This window comes from Phodopus roborovskii, unplaced genomic scaffold (genome assembly GCF_943737965.1).
Source record: "Phodopus roborovskii unplaced genomic scaffold, PHOROB, whole genome shotgun sequence".
Classification (NCBI taxonomy): domain Eukaryota; kingdom Metazoa; phylum Chordata; class Mammalia; order Rodentia; family Cricetidae; genus Phodopus; species Phodopus roborovskii.
Genome location: NW_026125700.1, coordinates 314,210 through 333,901, shown reverse-complemented (window position 1 = coordinate 333,901; position 19,692 = coordinate 314,210). Strand labels below are relative to the sequence as shown.

At 37.7% G+C, this 19,692-nt stretch overlaps 1 pseudogene; it reads right to left on the bottom strand.

The window, feature by feature from the left end:
- Positions 1-8,114: 8,114 nt before the first annotated feature.
- On the bottom strand, positions 8,115-10,066 carry LOC127217486 (non-POU domain-containing octamer-binding protein-like; annotated as a pseudogene).
- Between the last annotated feature and the right edge of the window lie 9,626 nt (positions 10,067-19,692).

The window sequence follows — 19,692 nt, the reverse complement described above, 5'->3', positions numbered from 1 at the left end:
AGATGATTAGTTGTTGGCCTTTACAGTCTGGTATCAGCACACATAAACTAGGATGAGCTTTTGATCATAAGTGGTGTGCAAATATAAAGATTACAAGGTAGATTAAGGGAAATTGGATCTTTTCTCATTCATCACACAAGTGGCAATTAACTTAAATTTGTTTATAAATAAAATATAGGAATCAGAAAACTAAGTAAATCTCTGATATCTCCTGAATGACAATAATTTAGGTAATATTCATTAGAGCTAAGAAAGAATTAATGTTTACATGTAACTAGCCCTTTTGTTTAATTTTATGCACTTAATATTACTTATATATGAGGTGCCTGCTTAAATGATAATTAAACAAATACAAAAACAATGATAAAACTTGTTTGAAGACTGCCAGAATAAAAGAAATACTGCATAAGTTGTATTTATAAATTAAGATGAAAATTTTTCCATTAGAAGTAAGTATACTTTTTTTCTTAAAAATGTCTCCCACTAAAAATTGGATTGCTATGAAAAGGATATCTTGACTAAGGAATATATTTGACTCAGAACAAAGGATGCTGTTTTTAACATTCAAAATAGAATATGCAATATCTTTTTTTAAGAGACTGGCTGGGCAGTAATCAGACCAAATACTGTCAACAAATGTTGCTCTGTAACACTCTACATTACTGAGTTGCCTTGGTAACTGTATCTCTATTGACAAGAAAGAAAAAGAAACATATGGTTTGGTAACAGCCTATGTCAAGAAGCCTAAAATCTATTTTCAGGGTCATGATTGTCTCCAATACTCAAACCCAAAGGCAACTTTAATCAAATATTTCAATGTGCTGTTGAAAATATTATTATTTTGCTAATAAGGAAAAGAGTGACAATAAATAAATAGACAATAAATAAATAGTATTTCCAAAATGCTTTATTTACTTTTAAAAACAAAATTAATGAAAATTTATTTATAATAAAAAAGTGAATTGTATTTTGCCTAGCATATTCTTGCTTCTTAATAGAATGTAATATAATTACATTTATAATGTAGGAACCGTGTATACAATGAATTGCTGTGTACCTTGATGTCACATAATACCTTCATATTTCTGGTTGATGAGGATCTTTTTTCTTGGTTGAGACAAAGTCTTACTTAGTAGCTTGGGTTGGCCAAAAACAAACTTAACTGGGCCAGAACAACCTCAAAACTGCGGTGATCTGTCTTCATCTCCAAAGTTTATGAATTCCAGGTAGGATTCAATATGCTCTGTTGATCCATGGCTCTGAGGTAGATGGGTGAACAAAATATTGTTGAACAATAAGAGTGCAATACATAATTAACATGATAAAGTGTAGAATAAAAATATTTACTATGAAAACTAAGATAATGAGTTATGACTTAAAATATTCATATTATATTGGATATAGTATACTGTCATACCTACAAAATAATATGTGGTAAATAATAAAAAAATCATGACAGTTAATTTAATCTTTATGGTTATGCTGTGTCTCTAGCCTTAAAGGAGAATACAGATGAATTTTTCATTCTATCTCAAATACTGAAAGGTTTCCAACAAAAAACTGTCTAATTTAAAAGGGGCATTCATTTTAATTATTCTTTGCTAAAAATTTTAGACACACTAGATATCAAATTGGCACTTAAATTTGTTTATCCAAAGACATATACAGCTAGCATCAGCACATCAGAAACAATAAATTTATGGTATCTCTAAAATATGGTAAAAATTTATATTTTGGAATGTTATGTAGAAATAAGAGTAAAAAGGATCTAATTGATGCCATAGTCGAAAATGAAACAAGTTATTTTTAATATCCTATCATTTTAGTAATATCCCAAAATATTTACCACGTGGAAGTTAAAATTGTTACATGGGCACTTAGTGCAATGAACTTTCCTTGTAGCACTACTTTTAAAATGTCCCATAAGTTTGGGTATGTTGTATCTTACGTAAGTCCAAATGGATCAAAGACCTCAACATAAATCCAGCCACACTGAACCTCTTGGAAGGGAAAGAAAGTGTGAGGTACCCTTGAATGAACTGGTACAGGAGACTGCTTCCTGAACATAATACCAGTAGCAGATACTGAGATAGACAATTAATAAACAGAACCTCTTCAAACTGAGAAGTTTCTGTAAGGCAAAGGACACAGTTAACAGGACCAAATGGCAGCCCACAGACTGGGAAAAGATCTCCACCAACCCCTATCTGACAGAGGGCTGATCTCAAAAATGTACAAAGAGCTCAAAAAACTAGTCACCAAAATACCAAATAACCCTATTAAAAAGTGGGGTACAGAAGTAAATAGAAAATTTTCAATAGAGGAATCCAAAATCCTGAAAGATACTTAAGAAAGTATTCAGCATCCTTAGCCATCAGGGAAATGCAAATAAAAACAACTCTGAGATACCATCTTACTCCTGTCAGACTGGCTAAAATCGCAAACACCAGTGACAGCTTATGCTGGAGAGAATGTGGAGAAAAGGGAGCACTCCTCCACTGCTGGTGAGAGTGCAAACCTGTACAGCCCATTTGGAGAATCAATCTACCACAGAACCCTGCAATTCCACTCTTAGGTATATACCCAAATGATCCATGCACATCCATGCAACAAAGACATCTGTTCAACTATGTTCATAGTAAAATTATTTGTAATAACAAGAACCTGGAAGCAACCTACATGGCCCTTAACGGAAGAATGGATAAAGAAGATGTGGTACATTTACACAATGGAATACTACTTTGCAGGGGGTGAAGGTGGGGGGGGGGGACAATGGAATCTTGAAATTCACAGGCAAATGTATGGAACTTGAAGAAACCATCCTGAATGAGGTAACCCAGTCACAAAAAGAGGAACATGCTATGTACTCACTCATATATGGATTTTAGACATAGAGGGAAAAAATCACCTGCCTATAATTCACACCGCCAAAGAAACTGTGATACAAGGAGGAACCTAAGAGATTCATACAAGGTCCCTCACAGAAGGGGAAAGGAACAAGATCTCCTCAGCTTATTGGGAGTGGGGGGACAGTGAGTGGAGAGGGAGTTAGGAGAAATAGAATAAATAGAATGGGAGGAGAGAGAACATGTGACAACAGGAATATTGACACCAGGGATGAATAGGCAAGAGTAAAAAAAAAAAAAGAGAGATACCAAATACAGGAGCCATTATAGGTTTGAAGAGAAAACTGACTCTAGAGAAATGCCCAGAGACCTATAAGTATTACCCCAACTAGAAATCTGAGCAACAATGGAGAGGCTACCTTAAATGCACTTCCCTGATAATGAGATTGATAACTAACTTAAATGCCATCATAGAGTCCTCATCTAGTAACTGATGGAAACAGAAGCAGACACCCACAGCTAAACACTGAGTTGAACTCCAGGAATCCAGTTGCAGAGAGGGAGGAGTGACAAGAAATGGGGTCAAGACCAGGCTAGAGAAACCCACAGAGACAGCTGACCTGAACAAGGGGAAGTTCATGGACCTCCAGACTGATAGCTGGGGAACCATCATTGCACCAACTCAGACCTCTTGAATATAGGTCTCAATCAGAAGGCATAGGGAGTCTCATAGTTGAACCAGGATTTATCTCTGGTACAAGTAAGGATTTTAGGAGCACATTTCCCATGGATGGATACTCCCTTAGCCTAGAGGCAGGAGGGAGGACCTAGTCCATACTCCACCAAATGACTGCACAGATTTTGATGATCCCTCCTGCAAGGCCTCACCCTCCCTGTGAAGTGTGTGAGCAATAGGACAGGAGGGTGGATCAGGGGGCATGATAGGGTAGGAGAGAGAATTGGGATCAATATATAAAATAAAAAAATAATAGATATAAAAAAGAAAATTAAAATTTTGTGCATAAGTCCTTCCCTTTTTGATCCACATTTTCTTCACATGTAGAAACTGGATTTGAAATAATGATTAGTGATGTTCTTTGTAACTTATATAGAATATGACTCAGCTGTGATTTAGTTTTAAAAATCCATACAATTACTTACGTGCAGGTTATAGGACCCCTGTGCTGGAATTGATCAGAAATCTTCATCCCTGAGAACTGTCTTTCATGGTACCAAAGTTGCTAAGAAAGTTTCCAAAGGAGAGAAAGCAACCAAGAGTCTTATACAACTGTGACATATGTAGACCACAGCCATGACACACTATCCCATAGGATTCAGAATGTCATGAACACCTTTGTGGTAAACAACATCTCTTTAATTTTAATTAGGCTTAAGAGCTACTCAAAAAAGAGAAAAATAATGCTTAATTCTAGGAACCAAACTAAATACCGAGGGATAGTGAAGTTATGGATCTTGAAGGAGAATATACAACTGCCATTTTACTTATAGAACATAATACATAATGCATGGCTACATTCTGAGTCTATATCCAAGTAGTATAGAAAAATAAAAAAGCATAATTCTATAGAATAGGCAAAGATCTTGATGATCAGAAAGAAGTTTTAGGAATTGAACTTCTACACTGGAAAATCAGAATCCTAACTTATACTATACTCTTCAAAATACAGCATATCAAGTTGAGGCCGAGCCAAGCACCTCTCCCTTGCATCAAAGTTGAGAAAGATAATCCCACCATAAAGAATGGGTTCCTTAAACCCAATCCTACTACCATTTCTTTGCACCAAGGGGCTATATTTTTCCCATGCAGGTAAGATTAAAAAAGGATATGATTATCATTATTATATTAATAATATTTATCTTTAAAGTTCTAAGTATTTTGTTACTGCTATTGTTGTAACACAATAGATGAGAATCATATATAAATGAGAATGTTAGACTGACACTAAGATGTTTTCAAGTTGAAATATGTTATTATTAATTAGGACTTGAGCATGCAAATTGGTTTTCTTAGTTTACTATTTTCCATATAACAATGTATTTCCAAATATTACTTTGAATTAATTTCCTTTATGCACAGTGTAAGAATAATGTTAACTGGTTTTAGAGTTAGATGCTATGGATAATGATAAAAGCAATGCACTTTGAACAGTAATCATATTTTAAAAGCACAGAAAGAAAAATGTAGAACAAATAGACTCATGCAAGTTCACAACACAAATTATCTATACAGTTAGTTCATTCTAGTTACACATTATAATTACAATAGTTTTATTCCCAGGCTACTGACATATTATGCTTGAAATCTGTAAGATTCCCCCCCCAAACCACCCTTGAAGATTCTTTAAAGACCATAGACTTTTCTTTGATCTTTCCCTTACTTTCAGTCTCCTGTTACAAAATGCAGTGAATACTTGCTTCTTGTAATGTCACCATGGAAGACTAAATTGATTAGTTACTATACCTGAATATGTGCCTCATAGTTAAGCAAAAGTTCTGTTCTCTGCAACATAGCTCAGTTTCCTGATAATTACAGTTACCTATTTGTCAAATGCACTTGATATTTTGTCATGCATATTTATTGATTATATAAGGATATTAATAAGCATCATTACATATCTTAGCCTACTTTGTTCTGCTCTGCTTCATGCAATTTTCACAAAAATTGGAAGAATTAAGAATAATACTGATTATTTTAACTGTGCCATAATATATTATAACCAAAAATGAACCTCTGTCTTCTTATAATTTGAACCAAGGGGATACCAGTTGAGGAATGTTTAACAATGTGAAGATGTGTTACATTTGCTTATGCTTTGGACTACTACTTTATCTGTGTAAATGCATATTACTTTTGTCTCTGCTGCTTTTGTTTAATTATGAAAAGATGTGTTACATAGAGAAAGGCTGGTGAGCAGAGAGAATAAATAGAAAAGAGAGGAAAAAACTAGTGGAAATGTCAGGGCCCATAAAGATGGCTGCTTTTCATATAACCTCAGGGTCAGAGAGTTCAAAACTGTCCTTAATGAGTCAAAAGACCTAAAGGCCTAAGGGTTGGTTACTGCAGGATATTTTGACCTTGGTAGCAGATGTCTTATCTGAATAACAATAGACTTGGGCTCTTGGTGTGTTTACTCTTGAACCTGAAGGCCAGATAACAGGTGTGGTCACCAAATGCTTGGAGGTTTAAGGAAAGAAAATTTATTTGCTCCTTATACATGATAATGGAGGTCTTCTGCCTTGCCCTCCACCTTTTGGTTGGGGTACTTAAGAATGTTTAACAATAAACTTGGGGCATTCAGTATTCTCTGGATTGCCCTGCTGACTCTATTCTGTGTTTCTATATTCTTTGTGTCTTAACCTGCCTTTTACAGTCCACACTCCCCCTCTCAGGTAGGAACTGGGCAAGTAGGCTAGATGCAACTGAAGGCCCACAAAGATGGTTGCCACAGGGAAGAAGAGAGAAAAAGGGAGAAAGAGAGGTAGATGCCCAGGGAGAACTAGCCAATGGACAGAGAATGGGACATACAGAAATAAAGATAAAAGCCCTGAGGCAAATGGTGGAAAAAGATAAATAGATTAATTTAAGTTTAAAGTACTAGCCAGAAACAAGCCTAAGCTAGGCTGAGCATTCTAAACCAATAAGACTCCATGTCAGGATTTGGGAGCTGGTTGATGCTTCTAAAGAAATTCTGATACAGACATAGTTTTATCCTGGTAGACTATTCAAATTCGTACATTACTTACGATTATTTAATGAAGTCTTAAATTTGATAGTCATATTTGTATACAGGGTTTTTTTTGCATTAAAAAGTCCACATTGCTTAACATTATATATCCTTTCTCTTATTCTTATTTATTTTTATTTTTTTAAAAGACTTCAAATGTATTATAATAAAGTGATGTTATATTACTGCTCCATTTCTCAGAAAAATTTCAAATTGAAGGTATGAGGAACAAATCAAACATATTACACCAATTAAAAAATACACAGCAGTTTCGGTCGGTACCCCAAGAACTCAAATGTCCAGTTCAGTTGTTGCAACACACAAGAGGCTTTAATGAACAGGAAACATTTGCACAAACAGGATCCTCCAGCAAGCAGGCTGGAGAGAAGTCCCCTCCTCCTGGCCCAGGTGTTTTTAAAGGCAAACCCACAAGCTTAGGGAGGGGGTGGGACCCTCTGTCCATTGAGTATGTGACCCTTGGAGGCTGGATGGTCTGCTATTAGGATCAACAGACCTTGGGGCCTCAGGGTGTGCTAATTAATTTTATCTGGGCAAACTAGAGTTGCAGCTATCTCCTTTTTTCCTATGGACCCTATTCACCACTGCTGACTCACAGGAAAGGAGGGGCAGTGTGAATTCTTGTTATCTCAGGGCCTTATGAGAGGAAGTTAGCAAATTCCAAGGAACAGATATTGGTTAGCTTTCCAGGTCAGATCGTCTTCATTTTCTTTATTTTTTGGTCTTTCACTAAGAGCTATGTCAGACTTTCAACACGCAGCAGCAGCAACCCTGTTCCCAAGATTGTACTAGGCCTATCAAGAAAAGCTGTGGACAGCGATATCATAGACACAAAAGATCATTCATTCTTGAGTAGTCTTTACCCAAGAAAAAGATGGATGCAAGTTAACACAAGACTTTTTTTTTAAGATATACTAAAATTAAAACCTCTAAGAGAAAATGTCTCCCTTAGGATATGAAGGGGTTATATATGAGATATAACAGAACCGTATGTATACTGTAACATCTGTGAACATTTGTCTGAATTCACACCTGAGAGTGAATGGAGGAAATTGAGCTAGGTCATTGGAGGATATTTAAGCTTTGTGGTATACATAGCAGTATCTCTGGGGTTGAGGTGAAAAAGTACTCAAAACATGATGAAGGAAGGAAGGAGGGAGGGAAAAACAAAAGGGAGGGAGGGAAAGGAGGGAGGGAGGGACGAAGGAATGAATGGCCAAGATTATTGGAGTTCTGAGTTAATTTTACTGTGGTTCTCCAGCTCAACAATCAACACACTTCAGAAATGCACCAGATAGACTTAGTAAAGCAATATACCACAGACTTTGATTTGTTAAAAACTACCCCTCCCTTGCCCTCTGTCCCCAAGCATAATCCCTAGATTAGTACAGGCAGGGAAGACCTATCTATTGGGAAGAACAATTTTTCAGGGTAGAATTCTGGCTAGTCCAAAAAAGGGCGTTTATTTTAAGGGTTGCGGGAAACTAGACACTGAAACTTTTATTTAGTGTCGGCGGCATTTATTTGGAGCAGATTCAGCTCCAGAAGATTGAATGCAGGAGGAATTACAACAGTTGCTCCAATTCCTTCCATTGTATTGAGCCTGGCCAAAACGTTCAGTTGTTGGTGGGGTCAATCCCAAGGTTCCATCGGGCATCATAGTGGCAGGTCCTGGAGGAGCCGGGGTACCAGTTTGCACAGGAACAGGAGGCATGGCGCCTCTATTGTTTATGCTCATAGCACCTCCATAGCCATTTGTCCCATCCATATCTCTTGTTCTCTCGCATCAAGGAAGTTTCCTTTGAATCCTTCTTGTTATCATGTCATCATTTCTTCTTGCTGTGTAAGGATGGAAAAATTTAGCCTAACTCTCCCTAGACTCTGCCCCCTAGCAGTGAGTAGGCAAAAGGTCACATTCTTGACTGTTTATGACAGGGCTTTTTACAACAGCGACTGTTAGTGAAAGAACATAGGAAATGAGCCTTGTCACACCACCCAGAAGCCCTAGTGAAAGCAGACTTCCTGACCTAAGCATAGGCTTGGATAGTTCAAATTGATTGGTCTGTACTGGATGCTATGAAATGATTGGTTTATGATGCACGGGCTTTGTTGTAACCCTATAAAAGCTGTCTAAACCCTGTACCCAGGTTCCCAGTCCTCTACCCCACATGGAGTTTGGCTGCGGACCCCAGTGCACTAGAATAAAAAAGACCTCATGCTTTTGCATCAAGACCGCTTCTTGATAGTGATTTGGCGGGGCCACCTTTCCTGAGTCGGTGCATGAGGGTCCACGCCCTCTACAGGTCTTTCAGCTGTGGCTTCATTTCTTCCTCACAGTGCCTGTGCTCCTCTTCCTGCTGGAGCTCTAGCTGCTTTCGTTTCTGAACCACTTGGTTATATAGCTCCTCCATTCTCCGAAGCTCTTCTTGACACCTCATTAAATCCTGCCTCATTAGCATAACCTGGTGCTCATGGCATGCTGCCTCCATCTCCATCTCCTCAAGAGCCTCCTTGATGTTGGGGTCCACTTGATCCTGCTGTTGCTTCTCCATCTCAATGAGTGCCTTCCAGTGCATGGCATACTCATACTCAAAGGACCAAGGCTGTGCAAACCTGGGTGGCTGTTCTAGCTCCTTGTGAAATTGCTGTTTGTTTGTTTGTTTTTATAACCAGCTTCTGTGGAAGTCCCTCTTCATCATTTAACTGGTCCATAGGATCCACAGTCATAGGCAGAGGAAGTGTGGTTAGCAAGAAGGAACCTTCACTGCATCTGTCCAGAGCTTTCTGAGCAGCTGGCTTCCCTGAGAACTCAACAATGCCTTTCTCGGCAATGTAGGCCTTCCTTGATCATCTACATTGTCCACAGCCCTCTCAACCTGGCCAAACACAGAACTGGAATCTTCAGGCAGTTCGTTGAACACATACTAAGGAAGGTTTCAGACTGTAAGGGATGCACCATGACAGGCAAAGCACACACACAGCTGCTTTCCAAGGAGCGGCATATTATCCAATTCCAGTTTGACAATTTCCACCAGGGTTTGTGTTTCCAAGCCAATAAAGCCAAAGCCTTTATCCTATGAATGGAAACAACATCTCCTGCTTTCCTGTATTTTTCAAAAAGATTCCTCATTATCTCCTCAGTAATGTAAGGGGGAAGATTGTCCACAAAGAGACGGCTTCATTGGGTGAAGGTCTTCTCTCCTGGTTTCCTAAATTTCTTCAGATCAATAATTAAACCTTCATTCTGGCTGCTGGCCTGTTGTCCATTTGCAGGTATTGGTGTGGGTGGCTGCTGCTGCTGCTGTTGCTGCTGCTGGTGCTGCTGGTGGTGATGCTGATGATGGCTTCCTTGGAGTGTGGTTCTGCTTCTCCAAGTTAAAGGTTTTATTGCTCTGCATGTTTTCACCCTCTTGACTTAAGATTTGAGTACAGCAAAGTGTCTGTTTCTCAGTCCTCGCTAACCTTGACTTCCTCTGCCCACACTTTGCTCAGAGTTAGGGCGACACTGCATGGAGTCCACCATCCTGAGAAAAAGCTTCTTATTTATTTTTAAATAATAGAAAATGAAAAATTGATTTATTCATTGTCACCATATTGAGAAGTAGAATAAAGAGATTGAACAAGCCTTTCAACTTTAACATTAGTATATCAAAGTGAAATCTAAGTTTAGATAAAGGGCCAAGGATATGCATATTTAAGCATTCTTTGTCAAGCCCAACACTGGCCATTATTATTTGGTCTTCAGTCTCATGCTATAAGGTAATCTTACAAGTTGTTAGAAGTGTTTGAAATATCTTTCTGGGAGACAAGTTCCCCCTCTGGCTGATGCATTTTTCATCTCCCAGTATGAAATTCTTGAGGAAGTTTCATTCTTTTAGGGGTTCTTGTCTTCTTTTATTTGCCTTTATCCATATATATTTGATCAGGTAATACTATGTATAAGATATTTGTTATGTAATGCGTTAAATAAGGATCAGGATAAACAAATAGGCCGAATAGATGTTTAATCAGGGAGAAATAACTTACAACCTAGACAGATGAACACCAGGAAATTCAACCCGATCCTCTCCTGTCCGAGTCACGCCAGAAAGAGAGAGCGCCTTCCTGGCCCCCTCCGACCTCATTTCTCAGGTCACCTCCGCCCATCGCTCCACCCCCCAATGGGCGTGGTCAGTGCTACAGAAGGACTACCTCACTACAATTCCCCTTTTAGTCTAAATAAAAGATTTAGGCTTAAAACAAAACTATATACAAAACAGTGAATAACAAGTGTGCTCTAAGAAAAGGAAAATCGAGAACAAAATGACCTACATATCTAGTCCTAGGGTGAGGGCATAATGGAGTTTACAATAGAGTTGTCCTAAGCTGGAAAACGTAAGTCTAGTACCTAATATATCTAACTAGGAAGAGAGAATAATAGTTGTGATAGTTTAATCTTCAACCTCATCAAGACCTGAGAAGGAAATTAACAATACTAGAGTAGACAGGAAATGCGGATGGACAACTTCCAAAAGGTGCAGCAAGGACAGAAACAGCAAGCCACCTGAACAGTCACCCTAGGTCTCACAGCGACGTTGGTACACCCAGATTTGGCTAAGGCCAAGAGAACTTGACAGACCACAACAACAGCAGGGAAATAGAATGGCTGTCTTACCCTGACTTGGCAAGGTCAAGCAGTCTTCTATATTTGTCTCCTGCAAGCACATAGGACTGCATGTCCAAATCAGTGGTCAAGGTGGGGGCAATTCTATGCCCAACAGGCCATTAGCTGAGGCGAGATTGAACTCCAGCAGGAGCAACATCAGTGTCCAACATATTTTCGGGAAAGTGCACGGTGCTGTCAGGAGCAACAGTGTCTCATGTCAATGGAGTACTAATATTAAAACATTTAAATGCCATGTTCTGTATGTTTATGAAGTGATTGAAGATTAAGCATCTATATCTGACTAATCTCATAGGTACAGGAAATGTGAGTGAAGATAATCTGTAATACTCGGGAACTTAGCTAAAAAGATTGATTAAAACTTTCCTGAGTAAAGCAGGAACAAATACTTAAACAATATAACTATTTACATATACTGACACCAGATAATGCGGTAAATAAGGATCAGGATAAACAAATAGGCCGAATAGATGTTTAATCAGGGAGAAATAACTTACAACCTAGACAGATGAACACCAGGAAATTCAACCCGATCCTCTCCTGTCCGAGTCACGCCAGAAAGAGAGAGCGCCTTCCTGGCCCCCTCCGACCTCCTTCCTCAGGTCACCTCCGCCCATCGCTCCACCCCCAATGGGCGTGGTCAGTGCTACAGAAGGACTACCTCACTACAGTTATGTATTATCTATTATTACAAATAGTAACTAGCACAGTACTAAGTCAATATTTTTCTGCAGAAGATACAATATTAAGCATATCACAATCTTGCTATTATGTTAATGGTAACACATATTTGCATTCATATAATCTTTGGATCTCACTTTCATCTAGATGTCAATCTTTTGAAGGTCTTTCATACTCATTCAGGTAAATCTCACAGTAGTTGGTAAGACTACTTTCCTGTTGTTCAGAAACAACAGTGAAACTTTGTAATTCTCCCCTTAACCTGTATTTGGATTTTGGTTGGAATGATCCTGTTCATGGCTTGGACATTAAGACTCAGTTACAGATTCTTGTGAGTTAATATATGCTAATCATTCATTTATCAAGAAAATATTATATGTTATAGTCTCCCACTTTGTCCATCACCTTTAATATTTCCATACCATCCTCTGCTATGACCCTTGAGCTTTTCTAGGAGGAGGTATGGTTTTGTTGTCCTGAGACCCTTGTTTTTGTGTACTGACTGATTGTTGGTCTCTACATTAATAGTCATCTGCTGCAAAAAGAAATTTTTGTGTTGAAAGCTGAGAGATAAACCACTCTTTGCGAATAAGAAAATGCCATTAGTAGTTATTTTAATGCTAAGTTCATTTAGAGTAACAATAATATTACGTCCTACCTAAGCCTATGATCTATTTTACCACAGATTCCTGATCTTATTAATATTCCCAGATAAAGATTCAATCTTATCAAACAGGACATATGTTCCAGGAGAAAGTGGTTGCTTATACCCATTACATCCATGCCACTATGTGAATGTATCTTTCCAGGAAAGTCAATATAATAGATTGCAGGGATCACAGTAGTATAATACTGTTAAGTGCTTTTCTCTAGCAGCTTCATGCATAAAACCTTCATTCATTGTGTAAGTTAGTAGGGTTTGGTACCAGCTTTATTTCTCTATATTGTTTTCATCTATGATGATCTGGATGATGACCAACAGCAGTGGTAGTATTGTATAATGCCTGGGGAATGTGATTGGCAATGGGTGGTTTGTAAGGGTGTTATTCTTCAAATATATGGCACTGAATGGGTAACCTTGCTCCAAGAGATGCCCCCAACTACCCCCTTTCATGTAATAGCAGCACAAATTTGACTCAGTGAGTTTAAAGGTAGAACCCATGACTATGGGGAATAAGGGAGAACCTGGTGGGGAGATAAAGAAGATGAGAGGGAATTTGATGAATTACTGTTTTAACATACAGAAATAAAGTTTAAATTTAAAAGAGCAGAAAGAACAATGAATGAAGTAGAGATACTTATCCCCAAATATTTCATAATGAACATGTAAGTTGTGGCTCTACTTATATCATCTCTTGTTTTCACTTCTTTCAATGACAAATTCAGGTCTTTTGTGTTTTTTTTTTTTTTCTAAAATCATTTGAATTACAGAAATTTATGAAGGAGAAATGAAAGCTGGAGGTCAAATATTGAGAATGTAAATGAACTGCTTGTTGGTTAGAAGTCTAATCATAAGAACAAGTATATTATAATACGATTTATAAAAAATCAACTTATTCAGTATAAGTCATATTTTGTAAATTATTATATGCTTATATCTTATTCTTTGAATTTTAAAGTGCATTTTATTTTAGAAATGATATCTGACATCAGAAGTATCTAAATAGTTTATGATTATTTGAAATTTCTAATTGTTAGGAAAAATCTTAAGCTCCTTGCCTTCTTGTTCATGTTCAATAGAATTCAAATTAGTTTATTCTTTTACTGTTTACATAGTTTCATTATCCTGCTTAACTATATAAAGCTGGAGTTATTAGGGAATTCACTGAAAATGGTGATGAAATTTAGGAAAATTATCTGAATGTTAAACGGAGTTTCTAAATAAGTTGAGAGATAACCATTGATCTTGTTTGTTTATCCCTACAGCTAGAGTCCTATGATATGTGTATATCATACATTCACTCTCACATACAAGAATGCATAATATCCTTTTACTTTGGAATCTTATTGGAAAATATAAAATTGTATCTTAATATCACGATTTTCCCACTGTTAATTTGAGCATTAGTCAATATGAGCATATAAAATTCTAGTGAACCTATTACTATAAAAATCCTTTAAATTTTAGTTTACATAGAGAAATATGTGTAATGTAAGTTCATTTGTAATTTTAAATAGTATAAATGTCCTTGAATTTACTTAAATTCATCTACTCAAGAATATTCTTATTTTTTCTAGATTTTTTTTTGTTTTTATAAGGTCATAATACATTTCCTGATCACAGCAGTTTATAATACACAGGTAAATACTATTATGAAATATGTGCTACCACAGGATTTTTTTTTGTTGTTTGCTATTTAAGACAGGGTTTCCCTGTATTGTTTTGGAGGCTGTCCTGGAACATGGAACTTGCTCTGTAGAGCAGACTGGCATTGAACTCACAGAGATCTGCCTGCCTCTGCCTCCCTAGTGCTGAGATTAAAGGCCTGCACCACCAAAGACCAGCTGCCACAGGATTGTTTTAAGTGGTATTTTTCTGTGTTCTTTCTTTCAGATATGTCCCTCAGATAAGTTTCAAGTTTATATTTTCAGTATACATGAAGGTTTTTCTGTTTATAAATCAAAATTGTAAAGGACATTCCCCACATTCAGGAATCCATGCCTTATTTCTAGTATGGACTGGAATCTGCATTGAAATGAACAAAGTGTGGGGTTACAATTTATGGAGGCAAGATGGCCATTTACAACCTGAGGCCAGCCCAAGCTCTGTACAAGTGGGACCTTAAGATTAAATATTTTTCCTAAGAGAGTGACAGAGGTTCAGGACCCAGTGAATTATTATGTATACCTGAGTCTGACCCAAAATTTATCTTTAGATTGTTACTTCTGTCTTTTGTTTCTTTTGGCTTTTCTAGAAAACTTCACATTTCTCCCACCTTCACGGTGAATTCTGTTATATATCTCCTAAAATATTTTTCTATCTCTTATGGAGCATTTTCATGTGTTGTTAGTGGAGATAGGATAGGATTAGAATGAGTCTTGCTGTGTCAGCTCAGTTTTCCCTATTGATTGGTAGGAAATCAATGAGTTTTTAAATTAAATTCTCCTTTCTAATGCAGTCGCACAGGTGGAAGTTGGGCTTATTGACACACTGTTAAAGAGGACACAACATTGCAAAGAGAGAGGCCAAAGAAGTAATTTTGTGAGTTGAATAAATCATGATGCTTTTTCTGTATCACCGAATGAAATGAGTGGACCAGAGGGCTCTCAGCAAGTGCACATGTGTACAATGTGTATTTTTATAATATTTACTAATTTTCATTTATGTCTATGTATGACTGTCATGTGTGCATGTGCTCTCAGAGTCCAGAACAATTATGCAGATACACTGGAGGCAAAATTACACATGGTTGTGAGCTATCTGAGAGGGTTACTTAGTGACATAGTCAAGTCTACTGGAAGTCGAGTAAACACTCTTCCGAGATATATTCCCTTCCCAGTATATTTCAGGTTGAATGTATTTAATTAAGTAAATTTCTTCCCCAAATGTGAACTTATTTGTCCTATAAATTTTACTCATTTGTGGCAGTAGTAGTAACACTCCTTTATTAGATCTATTTTAGATTCACCTTAAGATTTATAAAAGTTGACATCTAAAACAAACAAAAATGAGTAACAGAGACTGAAATGTAAGCCAACATACTAAGTTTCATTCTGATTACTGTGTTGAAAAAATATTATTATTTGAATTTTAGTTTATCAATATTATATTACTTTGTTATTTAGAAAAATAACAGAGTACACATTCCAAAAGATTTTATTAGCTTTAGGAAACTTAAATTGTGTTTCATATTATGGATTTTGTTTTATTTGCTTATATTGAAAATTTAGAAAGCTTTGTCATCTCTTTTATTTTCTAATTTGCTTATAAACACTGTCAGGAAATCCACTTACCTAAATATTTTTAGTGCTCACTTTCTGCCCTGTATTCCCTCCATTTGATCATATTTTTATAATTTAAGTATTACAGAATGATCTGATCTTATCAGAAACTGAGGTACAGTAAAACAAATTTTTCTATTAATAGTGAAATTTTACTGATTTATGTTTGGTAAACTGTAGAACTCAAAGCATTTTGAGTAGTATAAACCTACTTAATATTTTCAAAATATTTTGATATAAAAGAATTTCACTGACAAAGTAAATATTAGTTATTACAAAATTCAAAACTTTTCTTTAGAATTTGGAGGATAATAATTCTACTAAAATTAAATAAAAGTGCATGAAGATATGGAACATATACATAAAGAAGGAAAGTTTACATTGTGGTTTAAAGATTTCATGGTGGACAATTGTATGGAACACTGTACCTTACAGCAGTAATACTATAAAATGGTATCTTTTCTATAAATTTAGACTACATCTCTGACAATACACAGCAGATGTAAAAGGTGAATTTTGGTCAATATATGCTGAGTTTACCTCTCACTGTAAGGAAGGGGTAATTACCTGGATGGGGTAAAAATAATGTTAAAATTTACATGTTACAAAGTTAAATTAGAACCGTTTAACACAGCCAGCCTTGGTGGCACACAACTATAATCCCAGCACTCAGGTGAATCTCTGTGAGTTCAAGGCCTGCCTAGTCTACAGAGAGAGTTCCAGGGAAGGCTCCAAGGCAATACAGAGAAACCCTGTCTCGGGGGAAAAAAAAAAAAATTCTTAACAGAACACAGACAACTCACAAGGTTTGCTTCTGGGTTTATTTTTGTCTTATTGTTTTTCAATTAAGTCTGAGCAAAACATTACCCATTCTGTTACAGTGTACCAAAAAGGACCTGACAGCAACCTAAGTTGGTGTACTATTAAACAGTGTCACTGTGTAGCTCATTCTGGCCTTGAGTTTGTAATCCTGCTTCATCTTAACCCAGAGGAAGAGGAGCCTCTGTTTGTAGTTGGACCTTTACCTTGGGAACCATGGCTCATGAATTATGGTGTGGAAATGTATTATTAATTATAAAAGCTAGGCCATAGTTTAGGCTTGTTACTATCTAGCTCTTACAACTATTATTCTATGCATTGTCATATGGCTCATGGCTTTTCCATTTGTTGCTCTACTGTGTCCCAGCAACCTTAACTTCCTTCTCTCCAGTATCATGTCTGTCTGGGTATATTGCTACTTCTCCTGCCTAGTAATTAGCTGTTTAGCTTTTTATTAAACAAATAAGAAGGTGCCTTGGCAAACACACATCTTCACAGTCTACAAAAAGATTATTCTACAGTTTGCAGAGGTCAGACAGAGTACAAACTGTGGAGGAACTAGAATAGCTAGGTAAAGAAGACAGTCTTCCAAACAAGGAGCTCCCTAGAGCTACAGTTGAAGGGGAGCATATTAGGAGGAACACACAATATCAGTTGAAGGGGAAGAAAAAGAAGAAAGAGCAAATGATCAGTCTGCAGAACCTCCTGACTTCAAGAACGTCTTCTGTGACATTACTGGCAGTTCCCAGAACATTAGAGGAGCTGGTGAGCAGAGCCAGGGTCTCGGGCTTGTGGGGGCTGGAGCTAGCACAGAACGGTCCGTACACTCAGCATGGTCTAGGAAGGTTGCTTTTGCTGGGAATTCATTTCAGGAGTTAAGAAGTCCAGGTAACCATGGTGCCAGGCTGGGACTAAGTGTTAGTTTAGCAGGTGGAGATTTGTGAACACAGCTGATCCACATAAGCAGCCTAAATTCTGAGCCACTAAAGCTCCAGGAGGAAACTGTCGACCAGCCCTCCATTGCAAAGGTAGTCACTGAAAGCTCTGGCTAGATCTCAGGCATGAGAAATCAAAAGGAAGTTACTGAGTAACTGCCAAAGTTCCCTGCCCCTCAGGTTTGACACCAGTCATTTGTTCTCAACCCCAACTCCAACCCCAAATTAAATAATTACAACTAGTACACCGCATCCAATTTTCCTAGCATTTAAACTGCTGAAAGTTCACATTCTGGTCGCACTTGGAGCTTCTGCTATTGACCCAGGCCATCCTTTCTCACACCCTGACATCCTTATTGATGATTTTAGATTGTGTCATCATGGTGAGCTAAGGATAGTCACCCTAGAGAGAGGGAAATCGGAGCATGATTGCTTGGTTGGTTCCTACTGTGAATTGGTCATCCTTTCAGTACTTCCCCCAGCGGGTACTAATATGTCACAACCTGGTATTTGGTCTTGTCTTGAAACACTCGCAAGGCAAGTTGCTGTTCTTGCTCTTGTTTCTTCCCAGGAAGATGAAATGCAGAGAGAGCAAAAGCAAATGATAAAGGAGGCTTTTGCCGGGGATGATGTCATTAAGGAGTTCCTAAAAGAGAAGAGGGAAGATATCCAAGCCAGTAAGCCAAAGGACATGGACCTGACCTTGTCTGGCTGGGGAGAGTGGGGCGGGATGGACCTGAAGCCCAGCGCCAAGAAAAGACGCCGGTAAGAGGAGGGAAATGACTATCAGGAGAGCACAGTTTCCCCAGACCACCCTGAAGTATGATTCCCACACTTTTGACTAAGTCCTGAATACTCCTTTTACTCTTTGGCTTTCCAGGTTTCTTATTAAAGCCCCTGAAGGTCCTCTGAGAAAAGATAAGAATTTGCCCAATGTGATTATCAGTGAGAAGCACAACATCCAGGCTGCAGCTCACCAGGTAGGTTCAGAGCACTCTCTAATTGTCTGGTTTCTACTACCTGCTTCTCTTGCTTCAGAGAACTATTTTAGTGATTGGTGGGGAGAAGGGTTGTGATGTTTTCCTTTTTTGGTTAGTTTACTTTTGTGCTTTTGAGACAGCTTATGCCAGGCTGGCCTTGAACTCCAAATCCCAGGTACTGGGTGTTACCCACACCTTTAATCCCTAATCTCAGCACACCTTAAAGCCTGTGACTACATACCTGCCTGGGATGTGTGATGACCACCAGATCAAATTTGTCTTTTCCACTGACTGGCTGTGAGAGTAGCATCCCCAGACAGGCTGTACTGTTCTCACTACCGACAAGGTTTAGGATGAAAAGATACTCCGAAAGCAGTAACACAACCCCTAAGTCACAATTTCAACTGGTACCCCGGATCATTAAGCTCTAAATAAGTCTTGCCAATGTAAAATTAATCATTCTGCTGTTAGCTTGGATTTGTAGTCAAGGTAACAGAGACCAAAACTCATGAGCCATGTGTTAAGTTGTGATGAACCAATAGCTGTCCACAAAATTAAAGAGATTTTAGGTTGAATCATTTGCTAATAAACAACCTACCTGCTCTATTTTTGTTGGTGGTGATTGAACCTAAGGCATGCATCACATACACTCCATGATTTAGCTGCTTACATAGGTCTCCAAATATTTCTTGAGAGTCAAAGAAGCAAATTTGTCAGAGCTAAGAAACCTAGGTTAATGTCTCTAGAGCTTTGTTCTTTTGGATCCACTGTATTTTGAATTAATGGTGAAGAACTTATATTGTGCAAGAAATAAAAGGAACAGAGATTTATGGCTCCAGCGAGATGTAACATAAGTGTAAAGTTATAATAAACCCTCACTGACATGTTATGACAAAATAGTTCTAAAGCCATGCACAGGAAAGCATCCTGAACTGGTACACTCTTACATGCAGAAAAACAAGTCATTTGCTTCACAGTTACAGGCCCACTTCAGCATCAACTTGGCCAACTTCAGTTTACACATACTTTTCCAGTCATGGCACTCGTTCAGAAGGTGCCACT